General features: G+C 40.8%; 1 long non-coding RNA gene across 2 annotated transcripts in view; it reads right to left on the reverse strand.

Moving 5' to 3' along the window:
- The window catches only part of LOC108594046 (uncharacterized), a 283,377-nt gene that overhangs the window by 16,081 nt on the left and 247,770 nt on the right, over positions 1-19,526 (reverse strand). Inside the window, exon 4 of one of the 2 annotated variants that reach the window (XR_013524645.1) lies at positions 3,274-13,108. The exons of the other annotated variant lie outside the window; for it this stretch is intronic. This is a non-coding gene — a long non-coding RNA (uncharacterized LOC108594046). Of the gene's footprint in view, positions 1-3,273; positions 13,109-19,526 lie in introns of those variants that run through there. 2 annotated transcript variants of the gene reach the window in all.

Genomic DNA, 19,526 nt, shown 5'->3' on the forward strand with positions numbered 1-19,526 from the left:
CGGCTCTTTTTCTGTGTCCTTGAAGGATTCCTTCAGGAAAGGAACTCACTGGTATTTCAGCAAAGCTCAGTGTCTTCAAACAATTAAGAAACATACTCAAACCTGCACAACCACTTGGAAACTGAACAATTTGCTTCTGAGTGTCGACTGGATAAACAATGAAATGAAGGCAGAAATCAAGATGTTCTTCAAAACCAATCAGAATGAAGACACAACTTACCAGAATCTCTGGGATTGCAGTGTCGAGAGGGAAATTTATAGCAATAAATGCCCACATGAGAAACAAGAAAAGATCTAAAATTGATACCCTACCATCAAAATTGAAAGAGCTACAGGAGGAAGATCAAAAAAACTCAAAAAGGCAAATTTACCCAGGCATGATCAGAGCCGAAATGAAGGAGATAGAGACATAAAAAACGCTTCAAAAAATCAATAAATCCAGGAGCTGGATTTTTGAAAAGAAATAAAATAGACAGACCTCTAGCCAGATTAATAAAAAAGAAAAGGGAGAAGAATCAAATAGATGCAATAGAAATCGATAAAGGGGATATCACCACTGATCCCACAGAAACAAAAACTACCATCAGAGATTAATACAAACAGCTCTATGCACATAAACCAGTAAACCAGGAAGAAATGGATAAATTCCTAGATACTCGTACTCTAACAAGACTAAACCAGGAGGAAGTTGAAATCCTGAATAGACCAATAACGAGGGCTGAAGTAGAGGCAGCAATCAATAGCCTACCAACCAAAATAAATCCAAGTCCAGACAGGTTCACAGCCGAATTCTGTGTACAAAGAGGAGCTGGTACCACTCCTTCTGAAACTGTATCAAACAATACAAAAGGAGGGAATCCTCCCTAACTCATTTTATGAAACCAACATCATCCTGACACCAAAACCAGGCAGAGACTCAACTAAAATAGAAAACTTCAGGCCAATATCCATGATGAACATCGATGCAAAAATATTCAATAAAATAATGGCAAACAGATCGCAACAGCACATCAAGAAGCGTATCCATCATGATCAAGTAGGCTTCGTCCTGGGGATGCAAGTCTGGTTCAACATATGCAAATCCATAAATGTAATCCATCACATAAATGGAACTAAAGACAAAAACCACATGATTATCTCAATAGATGCAGAGACGGCCTTCAACAAAATTCAACAGCCCTTCATGCTAAAAACTCTCAATAAACTAGGTATTGATGGAATGTATCATAAAATGATAAAAGCTATATATGACAAGCCTACAGCCAATATCATACTGAACGGGCAAAAGCTAGAAGAATTCCCTTTAAAATCTGGCACTAGACAAGGATGCCCTCTCTCACCACTCCTATTCAACACAGTATTGGAAGTTCTAGCCTTAGCAATCAGGCAATAAAAAGAAATAAAGGCTATTTAATTAGGAAATGAGGAAGTCAAACTGTCTCTATTTGCAGATGACATGATTGTATATCTAGAAGACCCCATTGTCTCAGCCCAAAATCTTCTCAAACTGATAAGTAACTTCAGCAAAGTCTCAGGATATAAAATCAATGTGCAGAAATCACAAGATTCCTATATACCAATAACAGACAAACAGAGAGCCAAATCAAGAGTGAACTACCATTCACAATTGCTACAAAGAGAATAAAATACCTAGAAATACAACTTACAAGGGATGTAAAAGATCACTTCAAGGAGAACTACAAACCACTGCTCAATGAAATAAGAGAGGACACAAACAGATGGAAAAACATTCCATGTTCATGGTTAGGAAGAATTAATATTGTGAAAATGGCCATACTGCCCAAAGTAATCTATAGATTCAATGCTATCCCCATCAAGCTACCAATGACTTTCTTCACGCAACTGGAAAAAACCACTTTAAACTTCATATGGAATCACAAGAGAGCCCACATAGCCAAGACAATCCTAAGCAAAAAGAACAAACCTGGAGTTATCACACTACCGGACTTCAAACTATACTGCAAGCTTACAGTAATCAAAACAGCATGGTACTGGTACCAACACAGAGACATAGACCAACGGAACAGAACAGAGGCCCCAGAAGAAACACCACACATCTACAGCCATCTGATCTTTGACAAATCTGGCAAAAACAAGCATTGGGGAAGGGACTCCATGTTTAATAAATGGTGCTGGGAAAACTGGCTAGCAATGTGCAGAAAGCAGACAGTGGACCTCTACCCATCACCTTACACTAAAATTAACTCCAGATGCATTAAAGATTTAAACATAAAACCTAACACCATAAAAACACTGGAAGAAAATGTAGGCAGAACCATCCAGGACATAGGCATGGGCAAAGACTTCATGACTAAAACACCAAAAGCAATGGCAATAAAAGCCAACATAGACAAATGGGATCTAATTAAAATTCAGAGCTTCTGTATAGCAAAAGAAACCATCATTAGAGCAAATCGGCAACCAATGGAATGGGAAAAATGTTTTGCAATCTACCCATCTGACAAAGGGCTAATAACCAGAATCTACAAAGAACTAAAACAGATTAACAAGAAAAAAACAAACAAGCCCATTCAAAAGTGGGTAAGGATATGAACAGACACTTTTCAAAAGAAGACATATATGAGGCCAACAAACATATGAAAAAATGCTCATCATCACTGGTCATTAGAGAAATGCAAATCAAAACCACATTGAGATACCATCTCACGCCAGTTAGAATGGCGATCATTAAAAAAATCTGGAGACAACAGATGCTGGAGAGGATGTGGAGAAATAGGAACACTCTTACACAGTTGGTGGGAGTGTAAATTAGTTCAACCACTGTGGAAGACAGTGTGGTGATTCCTCAAGGATCTAGAAATAGAAATTCCATTGGACCCAGCAATCCCATTACTGGGCATATACCCAAAGAACTATAAATCATTCTACTATAAAGACAGATGCACATGTATGTTCATTGCAGCCCTGTGTACAATAGCAAAAACCTGGAACCAACCCAAATGCCCATCAGTAATAGACTGGACAAAGAAAATGTGGTACATATACACCATGGAATACTATGCAGCCATAAAAAATGATGAGTTCGTGTCCTTTGTAGGGACTTGGATGAATCTGGAAACCATCATTCTCAGCAAACTGACACAAGAACAGAAAACCAAACACCGTATGTTCTCACTCATAGGTGGGTGTTGAGCAATGAGAACACGTGTACTCAGGTAGAGGGGTGGCGTAGGGGAGAGACAGCAGGGGGTGGGGGGGGAGGGGGGTGAGGAGGTATAACATGGGGAGAAATGCCAGATATAGTATGCACCTAAAGTTAAATAAATAAAAAAAAAGCAAAAAAACAAACAAAAAAATAGGTTGTTACTTCAGCTCATTGCTGCTCAGTCAAGCCATGTCATAGCTAAATCTCTTTTTTGATAGTTTGTCTTTTTAGCTACACTCATTCTTGTAGTAGGAATGTTATCTATGCTTCCATAAAAAAATCCATTCCCTGATACTTGATTCATAATTGTAATTTTGGATGGTCCTGAAAATAACTTTTATCTTTTAAAAATATAAAATGAGGCCAGGCACAGTGGCTCATACTTATAATCCCAGCATTTTGGGAGGTTGAAGCAGGAGGATCACTTGAGGCCAGGAGTTTGAGACAAGCCTGGGCAACGTGGTAAGAATTCCCATCTCTACAGAAGGTAATATAATTAGTCAAGCATCTGTGGTGCATCCTGTAGTCTCAGCTACTTGGGAGGCTGAGGTGGGAGGATCACTTGAACTCAGGAGTTTGAAGCTGCAGTGAATTATGATAGTACCACTGCACTGCAGCCTGGGTGACAAAGCAAGACCTTGTCTCTGAAAAAAAGATAAATGAAAATAAAATGAACTTATTTGAGGGATTCAATTTATTGACTTCCTTCATCCCTAACATATATGTGAAGGAATGGTTGATTCTAAGTGGGGGTTAGAAAGCACTGTTACTTATTCTTTGCCCAGAATCCAGACATGCTTTCTCTGGTAAGCATATCCTAATTTTCTCTCATTTTTTCTCAGTTACTATCTCTCTCTCTCTTTCCAGTTCTGCGCACTTGCTTCTGGTGGAGTGGACTCTGTCACTGTCCCCTGCCCCTGCTCCTGCCTTCCTGAGGTGGTCATGTGACCCAGACCTGGCTGATCAGACTCTCACATCCTTCAGGCGAGTCTTATCACACGACTTTAAGCTAAGCCAATCAGGTTACTGCCATCAATTCTGGGGCTTTGGCTTGAATGATCAGAAAAGAGGCACCCATCTCTCTTTCCTGGTGAATGTGTCGTTCTGATAATTTAAGCCTGATTTTTTAGAAGCCATCTTGCCACTGGAGGATTTTACCTATATGTGAATGAAACCAGCACAGGGAATGCAGAGATGTGAGATGGAAAGATGTGTCCCAATTACATCATTTGGGCTCCTGGATCTACCTGAAGCTGGAAGTGCCCCTGAGCTTTACATTTTCATGAACGAATTTCCCCCTTTCACTGTGCCTTTAAGTTGGGATTTCCCTCTGGGATTTCCTGCATGGTCCTAATTAATATATGGGGTTTAGAGAACACAGCTCCTTTTAAAAATGGAAATAAGAATCTTCTTGGAAGTTGAAGAAGGACAGAACGGGACTTGAAGACTATTTTTAAGAGAAGAGAACAGGTATTATGTATGTGTGAAGGGAGAAAAGCAGGAACTTGGAGGCCTGCTTTTTGTGATAGGAGAGAGGCCGTGTCTGAGTATTTACATTGAAAGTATTGTGTTCTGTGACAAAATGGACTTTATTTTTTGGTAATGGGAATTTTGCCACCACCTGTGCCTCCCTTTTTCTCTTTGACTGCCAGGAAGCTCCCTTGTATTCAGAAAGCCACATATGCTCTTTGTGTCCAGCACCTTGAGTCCAATCTACTCAGCTAAGTTTGATGAACATTATTGATCATCCATTTTATGCCATACCCTGGAAGAACCACTGGAAATACATAAATGTTTCTGTGGAGGAAAACAGACATATACATATGTAATTAAAACACAATGTATTGGCTCACGCCTGTAGTCTCAGCACTTTGGGAGGCCAAGGCAGGTGGATCACGAGGTCATGAGATCAAGACCATCCTGGCCAACATGGTGAAACCCCATCTCTACTAAAAATACAAAAATTAGCTGGGCGTGGTGGCATGTGCCTGTAGTCCCATCTACTCGGGAGGCTGAGGAAGGAGAATCCCTTGAAACCAGGAGGCAAGGTTGCAGTGAGCCAAGATTACATACCACTGCACTCCGGCCTGATGACAGGGCGAGACTACATCTTAGAAAAAAAAGAAAAAAAATGTATTGAGGCCAAGGTGGGCAGATCACTTGAGGTCTGGCCAGCCTGGCCAACACGATGAAGCCCCATCTCTACTAAAAATGCAAAAATTAGCCAGGCGTGGTGGCAGGCATCAACAGTCCCAGCTACTCAGGAGGCTGAGGCTTGAACCTGGGAGGTGGAGGTTGCAGTAAGTCGACATCATACCACTGCACTCAAGCCTGGGCAACAGAGCAAGACTCCATCTTAAAAAATAAAATTAACAAACAAACAAAAACCACAATATATTAAATTGCCACTTATTCCTTATCTGGCCTCAATTTTTTATTATTTACAAATCTATCATTACGTTATTCAGTGTAATTTAGTTCTCCATCACCACAAATCCTCTATTAGATGAGATGAAGCACAAATGTGAAAAGATACAGTTAGAGTCCAATTGTCTTCAGAGCATCAGTGCATTCAGCAGCTTTCTGCTGTGGGAAACTGAGGCTCAGTCCCACTGGGGATCCTCTGAGAAACCATGTGGAATGCACCCCCAGTTTCCAGGCTAGGAGGCTGAAGTATAGATTGAGCTTCATTGTTGAGGATTCTCCCCAGGGTGTGGAATTCCCAGCACTTCTGGCTGATCTAAGAGTGCTGAGTAAACCCTAAGGCTCAGAAAAAGCCTTTAGGCAGAAAAGCAGAGAGATGTGGGCGCTCAAGGCGGGAAGCCATCCAGGGACATGAATGGCTGCTTCAGCTATGGGTGCAGTCATAGGTAAGCCAAGCGTATGTGGGATTGGACCTAGAGAGCACTGGCTACAGCATCCTAGATAGTGAAATTGGACTTATTTATTATAGTTCTCACAGAAGAATGGTCTTTAAGCCAAGTTGCCTGCCATTATGTTTTATACAAAGCCTGTAGATGAACATTTTAAATGAGACTTCTCCGTTGAGGAAGGTATGATCAATAATATTATTTGAAATCTGGCAAACAATAATGATCAATAAATGATTGGATAAATGCATTTGTTATTAGGTTTCTTGATTTCAGCTCACTGCTGATTACAAGACAAACCACTGATTTGATAGTAGCTCTTTTTGGGAAAGAATGATATTAAATATGCCTATCAATGACCTGGGTCATCCCAATTTCAGAAGAGGTAAAATGTGAAGAAAACAATGCATCTTAGAAAAAAGAAAACACAGTATATTCAGTTCCACAATACTGAATACCTGCTGAGTGCAGAAGTCTGGTTTAGATTCTGACGTGACCCTCCACTAAACTCAGTCAAAGCATACATTTATTTTTTATCTTTTATAACATCTTTATTGGTAAATAATCCATGTATCATACAGTCCCCATTTATATAATTCTGTTTTTTGTTAGGGACAGGGTCTCATTTTGTTGCCTAGGCTGGTCTGCAGTGATGCAATCATAGCTCACTGCAGATTTTAACTCCTGAGCTCAAGTTATACTCCTGTCTCAGCCACCTGAGTAGCTGGGACTACAGGTGGGCTCTACCATGCCCAGCTAATTAAAAATTTTTTTTGGTAGTGATGGGGTCTCACTGTGTTGCCCAGGTTGGTCTCAAACTCCTGGCCTCAAGTGATCCTCCTGCCTCAGCCTCCTACGGTGCTTGGATCTCAAGTGTGACCCACTGCACCCAACCTATATACACAATTTGATGGTTTTTATGCTATTCACAGAGTTTTTCAGCTATCACCACAATCAATTTTAGAATGTTTTCATCATTCCAACAGGAAGCCCCGTACCCATTTAGGAGTCGTTCCTCATTCTCCCCTTACCCCAATTTCTGTCAACCACTCATCTGAATTGTGTGTGTGGAGATTTGCCTATTCTGGACATTTCATATAAATGGAATCATACAATAAAAACAAAATTTTTGAACATGTACTCTTTATACCATGTACAGCACTAACCATTTGAAGAGTATTATCTCCTTTAATCCTTACAATAGACTGCCAAGCAGAGACCCAGCATACCCACATATGAGATGAGAAAACTAAGGTACAGAGAGGCAGAATGGTTCTTCAGTTCACACAGCTCATAAGCACTGGTACTTGAGTTTGTTGCCAGGCAGTCTGCCACAGAAACATTTGTAGACCAACTACTACTTAGGAAATATACAAGCCTGGATGATCCTGAGCCATGTATCATATTCTTCTGATGCCAGGTAATCACCTGGGGCAGGGCAATCTCCATATGTGAAAGTTGTAGGACTGTCTTCTTCAATATGGAGGCTCTCCAAGGACTGGAGCCCATGCCATGTAGACAGGTTGCTTTGTGTCCTGACAGCCTGTCTGTGTCCCACCCATACTAGAGCTGTTGGCCTCTTAAGCCACTCTCTTAATCCTTCTCTTCCCCCTTCTCTTGCCTTCTCAAAGAATACTCTGAACTGGCTCACTTGAGACATCTTTCATCTCAGGTCATCTTTGACTATTTTCACCTCTATCCTGTGCTCTGGAGAAGTCTGTGTTTGAATTAGTGTCAATTTCAGTATGAAAATGCCTCTCTACTTGGACAGTAAAGAAGTTGGATGTGTTCTAGGTTACAGTTTCCCAAAGGGAAGTTCCCTAAAGTGGATCTTGATAAACATGAATTCCATGATTTGATATTATAAGATGTTAAGCTATTTTTTAAGAGAAGGGAAAACTAAAAGAAAAGGAAAAGAAAGTTACAGTCCCACGAGTTTGAGAAACAATGAGTTAAGCAAAGTGGTGTGGGTGTCTTTATTGCAGCACTTCTCAGAGCCTCTAATGTCTCATAAACATTACCATATGGATTTTCTCACTACAGGAAACTCACTTTGAGATGTCCACTACAGTGAAGATACCTAGCATTCTTTGCCAGGTATTTCCTCTCTTTATCAGTCAAATGCTGGTAGCAGGAGCAGCTATGTAACAAAGTCACCCTTTCCTTATGGCTTCAAAGAGTGACTGCCTGAATCAAACTGAAACAATCAAAATCCATCATTCTAATGAATTAACGAGTCCCTTCTCCTGGAACCAGTACTTGGGCTCTTGGACAAGGAGGGCCAGTCTCTCCCTACAATATGCAAAATTCAAGAGCTCTTAGCTACGCATATACTTAATATGTTCCAAGACAGCAATTAAGGATGCAACATTTCCCAACCTTATTTGTACTACCCTTTAATAGAGAAGTGTCTTTAATCCATTTGGACTTATATTCTCATGTAAGTCTCACTCAGAGCGCATTTTTCTCATGCAATGAGAATTCTAAATGGAGGCAATTGCTGGCATTGGGCTAATGAATCAACATTCTTGTGGTTGATATCTCTGTAATCCCTTTCTGTGGTCTTTTCCTCATGGTCAGTCACAAAGTAGCTGATGCTTCTCCAGCCATCCTTTCTGCAATTCAAAGCTGCATGACAGAAGAAAGGATCCTGCCAGCTATATCTGCAACCTTTGATCAAGAAAGTGAAAGCTTACTCAGATCCCAGAAATCCTTGCAGCAGTATTCCCTTACGTCTTAATGGCCATGTCACAATAATTGTGCCTCATGTGATTCTCAGCTGCTGAGGAGGCTGGGAAATCTAGGAACAGGATTGTTGTGTTTGGCTTACACCAATCTTGACCCATTACCTGATACTGGACACCTGCATTCAGGTTCTGTTTTCACAGAAGAATCAGCAGTGGATAGTCAAAGAACAGTCTGTCATATACATGGGAAATTCTGCATGTTGGTGGAGATTTACACACCTCTGGAAAGCCTCTAGAAGCTCCAAGAAATATCCAGCCATTGACAAGCCAGCAGCCTTTTTCTATTGGCCTTGATTACTCTAGTTTCTTTCTTAAAGTAAATACATGATGCATAAGAATTATGGCACCAGGCAGAATATTAACATTAAAGGCAGCTGATCATTTTTACTCCTGATTAATACTCTAACTTCCTGTCCTCCAGCCTGGCTGTGAATGATTCCACCATTATTATCTGATGCTAGTCAGTATTTCAATCTTTTCCTTCTTGGTTGTATTAACATGCTTTATATATACCTATAGCCTTTAGTGAGTTTTTATAACTATTTCCTGGTGCATATTTGTTCTCTGACAGAGTGGAAGCTCCTTACCCTATGATAAGTATTGTTCAAAGCATTTTACAAATACAGTCATGCACTGAATAATGACATTTCAGCCAACAATTGACTACATATGTGATGGCGGTCTTATAAGATTATGATTCTGGAGCTGGAAAATTCCTACCACCTGGTATTTACTATAGTGCACTTTTTATTGTCATTTTAGAATGTACTTCTTTTATTTACAAATAAAAAGTTAACTGTAAAATGGCTTAGGTAGGTCCTTTAGGAGGTATCCCGAAGGCATTGTTATCATGAGATGACAGCTTTGTCTGTGTTATTGCCACTGAAGACCTTCCAGTGGGACAAGATGTGGATGTGGAAGACAGTGATATTGATGATCCTGACCCCCTATAGGCCTAGGCCCAGGTTTGTGTTTGGGTCTTAGTTTTTAACAAAAAAGTTTAAAAAGTAGAAGAAAAAAAGAGCTTTTTTTTTTTAAAAGCTTGCAGAATAAGGATATAAAGAAAATATTTTTGTACAACTATACACTGTTTTTGTGTTTTAAACTAAGTGTTTTAGACCCATTTGTAGCCTGCAAAGCCTAATTACTCTCCACCCTTTACTGAAAATGTCTGCCAACCTTTATTTAGAGCCATAGACTCCAGAGTCAGTCTACTTGGGTTCAGTATCCAGCTCTACCACTCACTGGCTGTGTGATTTTGGTCAAATTACTTGGCCACTCTTATTCTTCATCTATAAAATGTAGTTTCCAATAGGACTTCCCATGTAGCATTGCTGTGGGGATTAAATAAGCTGTTGTCAGTCATAGACCAGTACCTGGCACATGGTAAACAGTATGTAAGTTCTACCTGGCATCATTCCACTGGGTTGTTGTACAGGAGGCAGAACTTTAGTTGTGCTACATTGACTAAGCACAGGACTTGGCTCTCACATTTCAAGCTTTGAGTTCTCTCAAACCACATTCTGTTTCATCCTGGGTGTGCAATGTACTGTCTTCTTAATCACACTTACAGGTGTATCTAAATATGTACAAAAACAGCATAGAAAAATGTGGTTGGTCTCCCGCCAACAGAACGGCAGGTGAATCAAGGCTTGCTCGCTCCAGCTATCCTGACAACAAGGTGCTGCTCAACCATCCCTGGGATCTTCTCAAGCTCTCCTATGCTGCTGTGATACTGCATGGTTTCTCAGCAAAGAATGGAGGAGCAGCTGTTACCAAGGTGTGCACCAGTGAGCCATTTTCGGCTGGCATCTGCGTGTAGCTGCTGCCACTAGTGAGCATTGAGTCACCATGCTGCTCTGTCAGCAGGCTGAGCTGAGATGTGCAGAGAGGAAGGTACCAGCTGGGGAACTAAAGTCATCCTTTTTTTCTCCAAAGTGATGAGATATTGAAAACATTGAACAGGCGTTCTGGAGACCACTCTCAGGGGTCCCGTTGTTATTGGTTGAGACTTGGATGTGTGTTATCTCAAAGCCACTTTATCTTTCTAAACTTCAGTTTCCCTCACCTGGAAAATGGAAATCATGATGGTTCTTGGTTAATGGGAAGATTACAAGAAAATATTGTAAAGCAGCTGTCGGCAAATTATTGCCCAATGCTAAAAATGGCTTTTATATTTTCGAATGGTTGAGAAAAATCAAAAGAAAAACAGTATTTCATGACATGTGAAAATTATATGAAATTCAAATTTCAGCATCCAGAAATAAACTTTTATAGGAACACAGCCATGCTCATCCCTTTACATAGTGTCTATGGCTGCTTTTCTGCCACAATGGTGGAGTGGAGTGGTCGCAACAGAGATGGTCAAAAGTATTTACTATCTGGTCCTCTACAGAAAAAGTTTGCTGACAGTGATATAAAGTATTATTATTTTGGTTTCAGTTTCCCCAGGGACAAAATTTGAGGCAAGAATTGTACTCAAGGCAAGTGCTTTATTTGGGAAGGTGAGCCCATTGAAGACTAGTGGAGAGGGAGTGTAATTTGGGGAAGGAAAGTTAACTCAGAGGGTATGTGGTACAGGTGCCTCACTGGAGCTTAATTCCATTAGGCAACTATGGTAATCAGTGTAGAATGTAGCCTTTGAGTTATTCCACGCTAGGGATATGGGAGCCAGGGTATTTATCCACGACACCTACCAGTCATAGATTGTGGGCTACTTTGGAGAAAGAGTAGCATTGATTTTTTTGGCATTTCTGAAAACAAGAATATTGCTTTGTATGTAGTAAGCATTCCATAAGTATTAGGTATGAGTAAAAAATTAAGATGACTGTCAACTTTGGAAACTGGCAAAGTGTGTTGGCTGAATCAGACTTCATGCGACCTTGGGCAAATATTGAACGTCTCTGAACCTCATTAAGAGGGTAGTCAGGATTAAATGAGATAATGCTTGGCACCAAGTAAGTGTGTCATAAATTTTAATTACTACTAATACTTATTGGATTTAAATATATTCACATATTGAGAAAGATTCATAAAACTTTTATGAAAATTGTGTCTGTTTCTTTTAAAATCCCTGAGCATGTAATAAGATTCTGTAATTAAAATATTCAAGACATCTGAAAGCAAGAGAAGTCAAATATTAATGAGTTAAGAGAGGAGAACATGGGCTGATGGTGCCATTCTGTGGGAGTCTTAGTGAAGGGCATGGATGCCTGTGTCTGAGCATAGTAATGTCCTAATACTTAATTAGTTCTCAAGGTCTCTGCTGCAGATTTCATTTTATGGAAGTGGTGAGGTTTAGGAAGTCCAGGACACATTGCTAAAAATCCTGTTGGTGTCCTTGAGAACTTTAAATCCAACTTATTTAAACAAATCAATGTCTTGGTGCTCAGGCACCCATCATTGTATTAGCTGGGTACACTTAGCTAACCAAGGCAAGATCACCAACTTCAAGTCATTCCCATTTTGCCTGAAATGTTCTTACCCCTTACTGTAAACTCCTCAGTCCAATGAATGCTACTGAAAATAAAAGAGGGAGGTTAATTCTCAACATGAGAGTCAGCAAAGATGTAACCAAATTGGTGACAAGAGTGGGCCAGGAAGGATGAGATGGATTTTGATAGTCAGGAAAGGGAAGAACAGACAGATATTACTGGCAATGGTGTGACAAGCCACAAAATAACTTGAAAGAATGTGGAAGAGGGTGCTTAGTCCATTAGGAATGGGGCTAGAGCCGGAAGGATGGGTTGGTGTCATTTTGCAATGACATCTCCTGTTTGAATTTCAACTTAATTGTATTAGTGGTGGGCAGTCATCTGATGTTTTGAAAGCAGAAAATTAACATGATAAATGCTCTGTTAGAACTTCTTCTAACACAAGCATGACCTGAGCATGAAGGATCTAAGTGGAGAAGAGTAGGAAGCTGGAAGGACAGAGTTCCAATCAAAGGTCTGTAACTGCCTAGTGGGTTCACCTTGTCCACTTCTTAGACAGAGCCAATTTCTTGAGACAGGAGAATTGCAATAGAGAAAGTAATTCACACAGAGCTGACTGTGCAGGAGACTGGAGTTTTATTATTACTCAAATCAGTCTCCTTGAGCATTCAGGGATCAGGGTTTTTAAGGACAACTTGGTAGGTTGGGGGAAGCCAGTGAGCCAGGAGTGCTGATTGGTTAGGAGATGAAATCACTGGATGTTGAAGCTGTCCTCTTTCCCTGAGTCAGTTCCTGGGTGGGGGCCACGAGATCAGATGAGCCAGTTTATCAATCCAAGTTGTGCCAGCTGATCATCCTCAAGTGCAGGGCCTGCAAAATATCTCAAGCACTGATCTTAGGAGTAGTTTAGAAAGGGTTGGAATCTTGTAGCCTCCACCTGTATAACTCCTAAGCCATAATTTCTAATCTTTTGGCTAATCTGTTAGTCCTACAAATGCAGCCTAGTCCCCAGTCAAGAAGGAGGTTTGTTTTGGGAAAAGGCTGTATTGTTTTGTTTTAAACTATTTACTATAAACTTAAGTTCCTCCCAAAGTTAGTTCAGCCTACACCCAGGAATGAACAGGACAGCTTGGAGGTTACAAGCAAGATGGAATCAGTTAGGTTAGATCTCTTTCACTGTCTCTGTCATAATTTTGCAAAGGTGGTCCAAGAATAAAAATACAGGAAAAAAAAATACATGGCTAATATAGTTACTTGGTGCTTTGACTGTTTTCCTGCCATTGCTTCCTCTAGGAAGGATCATGCCCACCCAAAGGTGTTTGGATAGGAAGAGGGGAAACCAACACAGGGAATTAGGTTTTCACAGTCCAGAATTTTGGACTTCTTCATTGGTGACTGAGGAGTTTGGAGTCCCCGGGACTTTAAGAAAAACATCTGCATCACCAACTCCAAAATCAGTATCTGAGGGCTGTCACTCACACCATTGTTGAGTGGTAAATGTAATCCTGTAATAAGACCAATAATGGCTTCAAATAACATCTTTGTAGCCTCTAGCCAGTCTCTTGGCCTTAGTTTCCTCATCTATAAAATGCAGATAATAATGTACTTACCTGAAATTATTCTTGGAGGGGAAAAATAAGCTAATGTCTGGAACTTGATTAGCACAATTGCTGTATACAATAAGACCCAATAAATGTTTCTATGATCATCCTTATTTGATTTTTGAGATGGAGTCTTGCTCTGTCACCCAGGCTGGAGTACAGTGGTGCAATCTCGGCTCACTGCAATTTCTGCCTCCCAGATGCAAGCAATTCTCCTGTCTCAGCCTTCCAAGTAGCTGGGACTACAGGTGTATGCCACCACGCCTGGATAATTATTATATATTTTCAGTAGAGATGGGGGTTTCACCATATTGGTCAGGTTGGTCTTGAACTCCTGACCTCAGGTAATCCACCTGCCTGAGCCTCCCAAAGTGTTGCGATTACAGGCATGAGCCACCACACCCAGTCTATCATCATTTTTAAATAGAGACTCTCCTTCACAGACAGCCCCTTTGTCTCTGTCATGGGCAGAAACTTACAGAAATTCTGAATAGATGCCAAAGAAACAACCAACACTGACACATGAAAAAGATTAACTGAAAGGACAATAAACACAAGAAGGAAATAGTCTGGGAGGGAAAGTCAAAGAGGGATCTGCAGACACACAGATGTTGGCATTGCCCGATTTCTCCTCATCACACCGTCCCATGCCATTACCAGCTGCCGAGATAAACCACCTGCTAGGAATCATCAGGAGAGAAATGCCACATCACAGATCCAGAATCTGAGCACAAAATACTAGACTCAAAGGAAAAACATATGGTACAACAGGGGAAAAAAATGGCTTGAATGTCTCCAAGAAGAAAGACTAATCAGATGAAGGAGAGGCAGCCATCACCACAAAGCAATTTTCGAAAGAGCAATCTGCCCTAAATGAAGAAACACTAAATAAACAGCTCCCAGGGTATCAGGAGCCCTGAAAAGCCCTCACACAGAAAGTGAGCTTCTCCAAACCCAGCATCTGTAAGTATGGGTGGCCGAGGGCACTGCACCAGTCCCTACTGGCAGGTGAAGGTGTATTTGAGAGGGCACCAAGACATCGATACCATGTTTCATAGATAGAAAAGAGTTTTGGTTGTTACTGACGGCATTTCATCATCCTATGCATGGTAATGCTCCTCTAAATGGCTGGCATTAACCCATTCCTTAATTCATTCAACAAATATTTGTGCACCTGCCATGTGTCTGGTTCATTTTACTCCATGGGATTTATCATTCTGCAAGCTGCAAGGGTACCAGTGGAAGGGAAAAAGGTTGATTCATTTTCATTGCAAGAAGTTACCATTATATGGCCTTGGTTGTTTCAGGGATCAATCACATCGAGTTTTGATTAAACTTCATTGAATAATCTTTATGTTTCCAGGTTGTGTTACCTCTGGTTAGGTCAGGAAATTGTATTATCGAGCCCCTACCATGAGCTACTATTTTCCATATAAAAATGTGAAAAATGTTTAGTTCCCCTTGAAGAGTTTACAGATTAGTGGGTGGTGGGAGGTGGGGGGAGAGACACCAAAACAGAAGATTTCAATGTAACATGGCAGACACAAGGACAAAAGTAGGTAGAGCGTCCTGTGGGATGCAGTGGAGGGGCACTTAGCCTTGCCTGGGTGTTCATGGAAGGCTTCATGGAGAATGAGATGCTTTAGCTGGGTCTTCAGAGATGTGCAGAAATTAGGTAACAATGGTGGGGGGTGAGGGGGTATCCCTGCCAACAAAAGTAGAAAGGGAAAAGTCATGGAAATATGATATAGCACATGTGTAGGGGGTCTAAGGAGTTTGTGTTCACAGTAATTCCTTCAGCATTTACTGAGGGTCTGTCATATGACATGAAAACGTAGTGAGCCTACAGGGAGGGAAACATCACCCATTGGGGTCTGCTGGGGGATGGGGGGCTAGGGGAGGGATAACGGGGTGGGGAGATTGGGGAGGGATAATGTTAGGAGAAATACGTAGTGTAGGTGACCGGGGGATGGAGGCAGCAAATCACCATGTCATGTGTATACCTATGTAACAGTCCTGCAAGATCTGCACATGTACGCCAGAACTTAAAGTAAAAAAAAGAAAATGTGGTGTGTCTAATATGACACTAGAATTTAATGCAATATAATACTGCATTGTATTTTGGGGAAACTATGTCTTTCAAGTATATAAATATGTAAATTACAATTATCATTCTGTTATTTTGTATTGCATAATATACATTTTGTCAACACAAAATGATTACAGAATTGTCATTTGCAGATTTACATACTTGAAAAATCAAGTTTCCTCAGTATATAATACAGTAGTATACTGCATTACAAACAATGTCTGACAACACAGTGATTACAGAATCATGCCATTTTTTACACCATTTGACCCAGCAATTCCATTACTGAGTATATACACAAAGGAATATAAATCACTCTATTGTAAAGACACACACACTTGTATGTTAATCACAGCACTATTCACAGTAGCTAAGACATGGAATCAACCTAAATAGCCGTCGAAGGTGAACTGAGTAATTTGAAACATGTACACCATGGAATAGTATGCAGCCATAAAAATGAAATCGTGCCTTTTGCAGCAGCAACATGGATGGAGCTGGAGTCCATTAACCTGAGTGAACTTACTCTGGAAGAGAAAACCAAATGCTGCGTGTTTTCACTTATAACTGGTAGCTAAACACTGAGTTCACAAGAATACAAAGGAGGAAACAATAGACACCGGGGCCTATTTGAGGGTTGAAGGTGGGAGGAGGGTGAAGATGGAAAATCTACCTATTGGTTACTATGGTGATTAACTGAGTGACAAAATAATCTGCAGACCAAATCCCCAGGACATGTAATTTACCCACAGAATGAACCTGAACATGTACCCCTTGAATTTAAAATAAGAGTTAAAAAGAAAAAAAGTTTCTACAAAGTAAAAGCATATGATTTCGAATTTATGAACTAGTAACACTGTAATTCATTTTCAAAATAACAAAATATATCAACATTCTTCAGTCTTGCCAAATCTTCCCACCATCCCAAAGGATACAGTGGAAAGAGTCAGGAAATTACAGGTCTGATTTTCACACTTGTAAATAGGACCTCAGGAAAGACAGTTTTCCTCTCCGTGCCTCAATTTCTTCAACCATAAAATGGAGACAATAATACCACCTTCCTTATTGGTGCATGGGGTGAATTAAATAAAAAGTGGTAAAACAACTTGCACAGAAAGTGGCCCATCACAGGCTATTACTCAGACAGGAATTACTCTGTATGGTGTAATAGCCATATGAAAAAACATGGGCTTTGGAATCAGACCTGAATTCCAATTCCAGATGTAACCACCTAGTTGCTATGTAACTTTGGGCAAATTTTAGCTCTTGTGTATCTCTATTTCCTCATTGCTGCAATGAGTGTAATAAATAAAGCACCTGGCACACAACTGGAACTTAATACTGGGAACTACTAAAAGCAGCCCTGTATATGATTTTATTTTTAGTTACATTTTTCTTGGAAGCTTATAGAATGTCTTGGGATGGACAAAGCAAAGGCAACAAATAGACCTTAAAATGCCTAGTGGTTCCAACACAAGTTTATGTCTTCTCATACTAGCCTAAGTTAGGTATTTCTGGTCATTTGATGAAACTTCCACGTGGTGATTCAGGGATCTAAGATCCTTTCATCTCGTACCATGCATTGCCCTCTAGAGCCTGTCATCATTAGTATTTGATTGTACCCATTCATGAGAGCCAAGAGGTGATAGGAGAAGTAGGCCAGCTGTGTGCCAAGGAAGAAGAAATGGATTTTGGTGAACAGTTAGGAATCTCTGCTGCATTAAATGTCTTTACTATTTCATCATCTCCCCGTGTCCCTATTCTCACGAGAATGATCTTTTCCCTATTGATCATGGCAAATGCTATTTCTGCAGGGAGAAGACAAATTAGGATTCATACTTTTTTTTTTTTTTTTTTTTTTTCCAGACAGGGTCTTTCTCTGTTGCCCAGGCTGGAGTGCAGTGGCATAATCATTGCTCGCTGCAGCCTCAACTTCTGGCTCAAGTGATCCTCCTACCTCAGCCTCCCAAGTAGTTGGGACTACAAGCATGAGCCGCCACCACACCTAGCTAATTTTTGTAGTTATGGTAGAGATGAGGTTTTATCATATCGCCCAGGCTGATGTCAAACTGCACTCAAGGTATCTACTGGCCTCAGCCTCCCAAATTGCTGAGATTAGAGGCGTGAGCCACCATGCCCGGCTGGTTTCATGTCTCTTCTTTTTGACTTCCTGGGAAGAGGCTGCAGAGATGTAATACAGGGGAAGTTTATAATTTTGGCCCTTTCCATTTGCTTCAAGATAACTGTCCAGCAAAGTATCTCTATTGAAGGCATGCAATGTCATTGATCAGCCAAACAGTTCTGAGTCAATTAAATTCACTACTAAATGTCTGTGTGCACATATATGTGTGTAATCGGGTTGCAAACAATACCTTTGAGGTCTGGACAGGTAATATCAATGAGTAAAGTGGGTTGGGTGGTTACTGTGATAAAGTTGGAAGTTCTTACCCCATCAAGAGTGGGCAGCCAGTTTTGGGAATGTGAGACTGTGGGTCCGAAATCAGATTGTCTGATTTTCCAAGAAAAGTTGTAACTATTGATTATGCAAAAGCATATTACTTTTAAATGCTGGTAACTAATTGAAATAAAAATAATACTGCAGGTCAAAAAAGATACAGCGTGGGCTTTGTGTGGGCCTGGGAGCCGGTGGTTGATGACCTCTGACATATATAACGTGCACAGGAGAACACTGTGTTCTCATTTGCAGAGCTGCCAGGATGATCACTGCAGTTGGGTGAAGGTGAGGAAGATTCATTTCTTTCTCTTTTGGGTGTGAGGTTCAGCAGGAAAGCTACTGGGGAAACCTGATCATAAAGAGGTTCATCCAAGCAGGTGCCTGAGCCTCTTAGGACACACATGATTTGAGTTTTTCCTCTTGTGTATTTCTTCTTGATTAGAAAAGGAATATATAGGACACAAAGACTCAAGCAATTTATGGAGCAATGAGGAGAGTCAACACTCTTTCCCCACCCCTGTTATGATCTACAAGAAAGGCAGGGGTTTGATTTTCTCTTTTTTTTCACGACCTAGTCATGGGGAGGGAGACAACAAGAACCAGCTTTCTCTGGTTTTAATAAGGCATCACAGCATGGGTTTGCCTGTGATGTAAGCTGCAAGGGTAATTCTACTTTGTTCTTGAGCTGCACATCTGGTGACTGAAGGACATTATTCTGTATTTTTCATGTGCCACTTAGCCTTGGGGGAGGGTCAAAGAGAGATGATGGAGAGAAGGAATAGAGTGCTTGAACCAAAGGGTCTTCTTGGCTTCCTTACTCACAGAACTGTTATTTAATAAACTCCTACAATGTGCTGGGCTTGGCGGCAGGTGCCAGGGCTTGGGAATGTGATGCTGGATTCCATAGGCATGATTCCTGCATTCAGAGAGCTACAGCACCATTTGGAGTAGCGGGCATCATTTTAGATACTGATAAGTGTTTTTTTTTTTTTTTTTTGAGACAGAGTCTTGCTCAGGCGCCAGGCTGGAGTGCAGTGGTGCAATCTCGGCTCAGTGCAACCTCCTCCTCCCAGTTTCAAGCAATTCTCCTGCCTCCGCCTCCCGAGTAGCTGGGATTACAGGTGTGCGCCACCATGCCGAGCT

Source organism: Callithrix jacchus, chromosome 12 (assembly GCF_049354715.1).
Source record: "Callithrix jacchus isolate 240 chromosome 12, calJac240_pri, whole genome shotgun sequence".
NCBI lineage: Eukaryota > Metazoa > Chordata > Mammalia > Primates > Cebidae > Callithrix > Callithrix jacchus.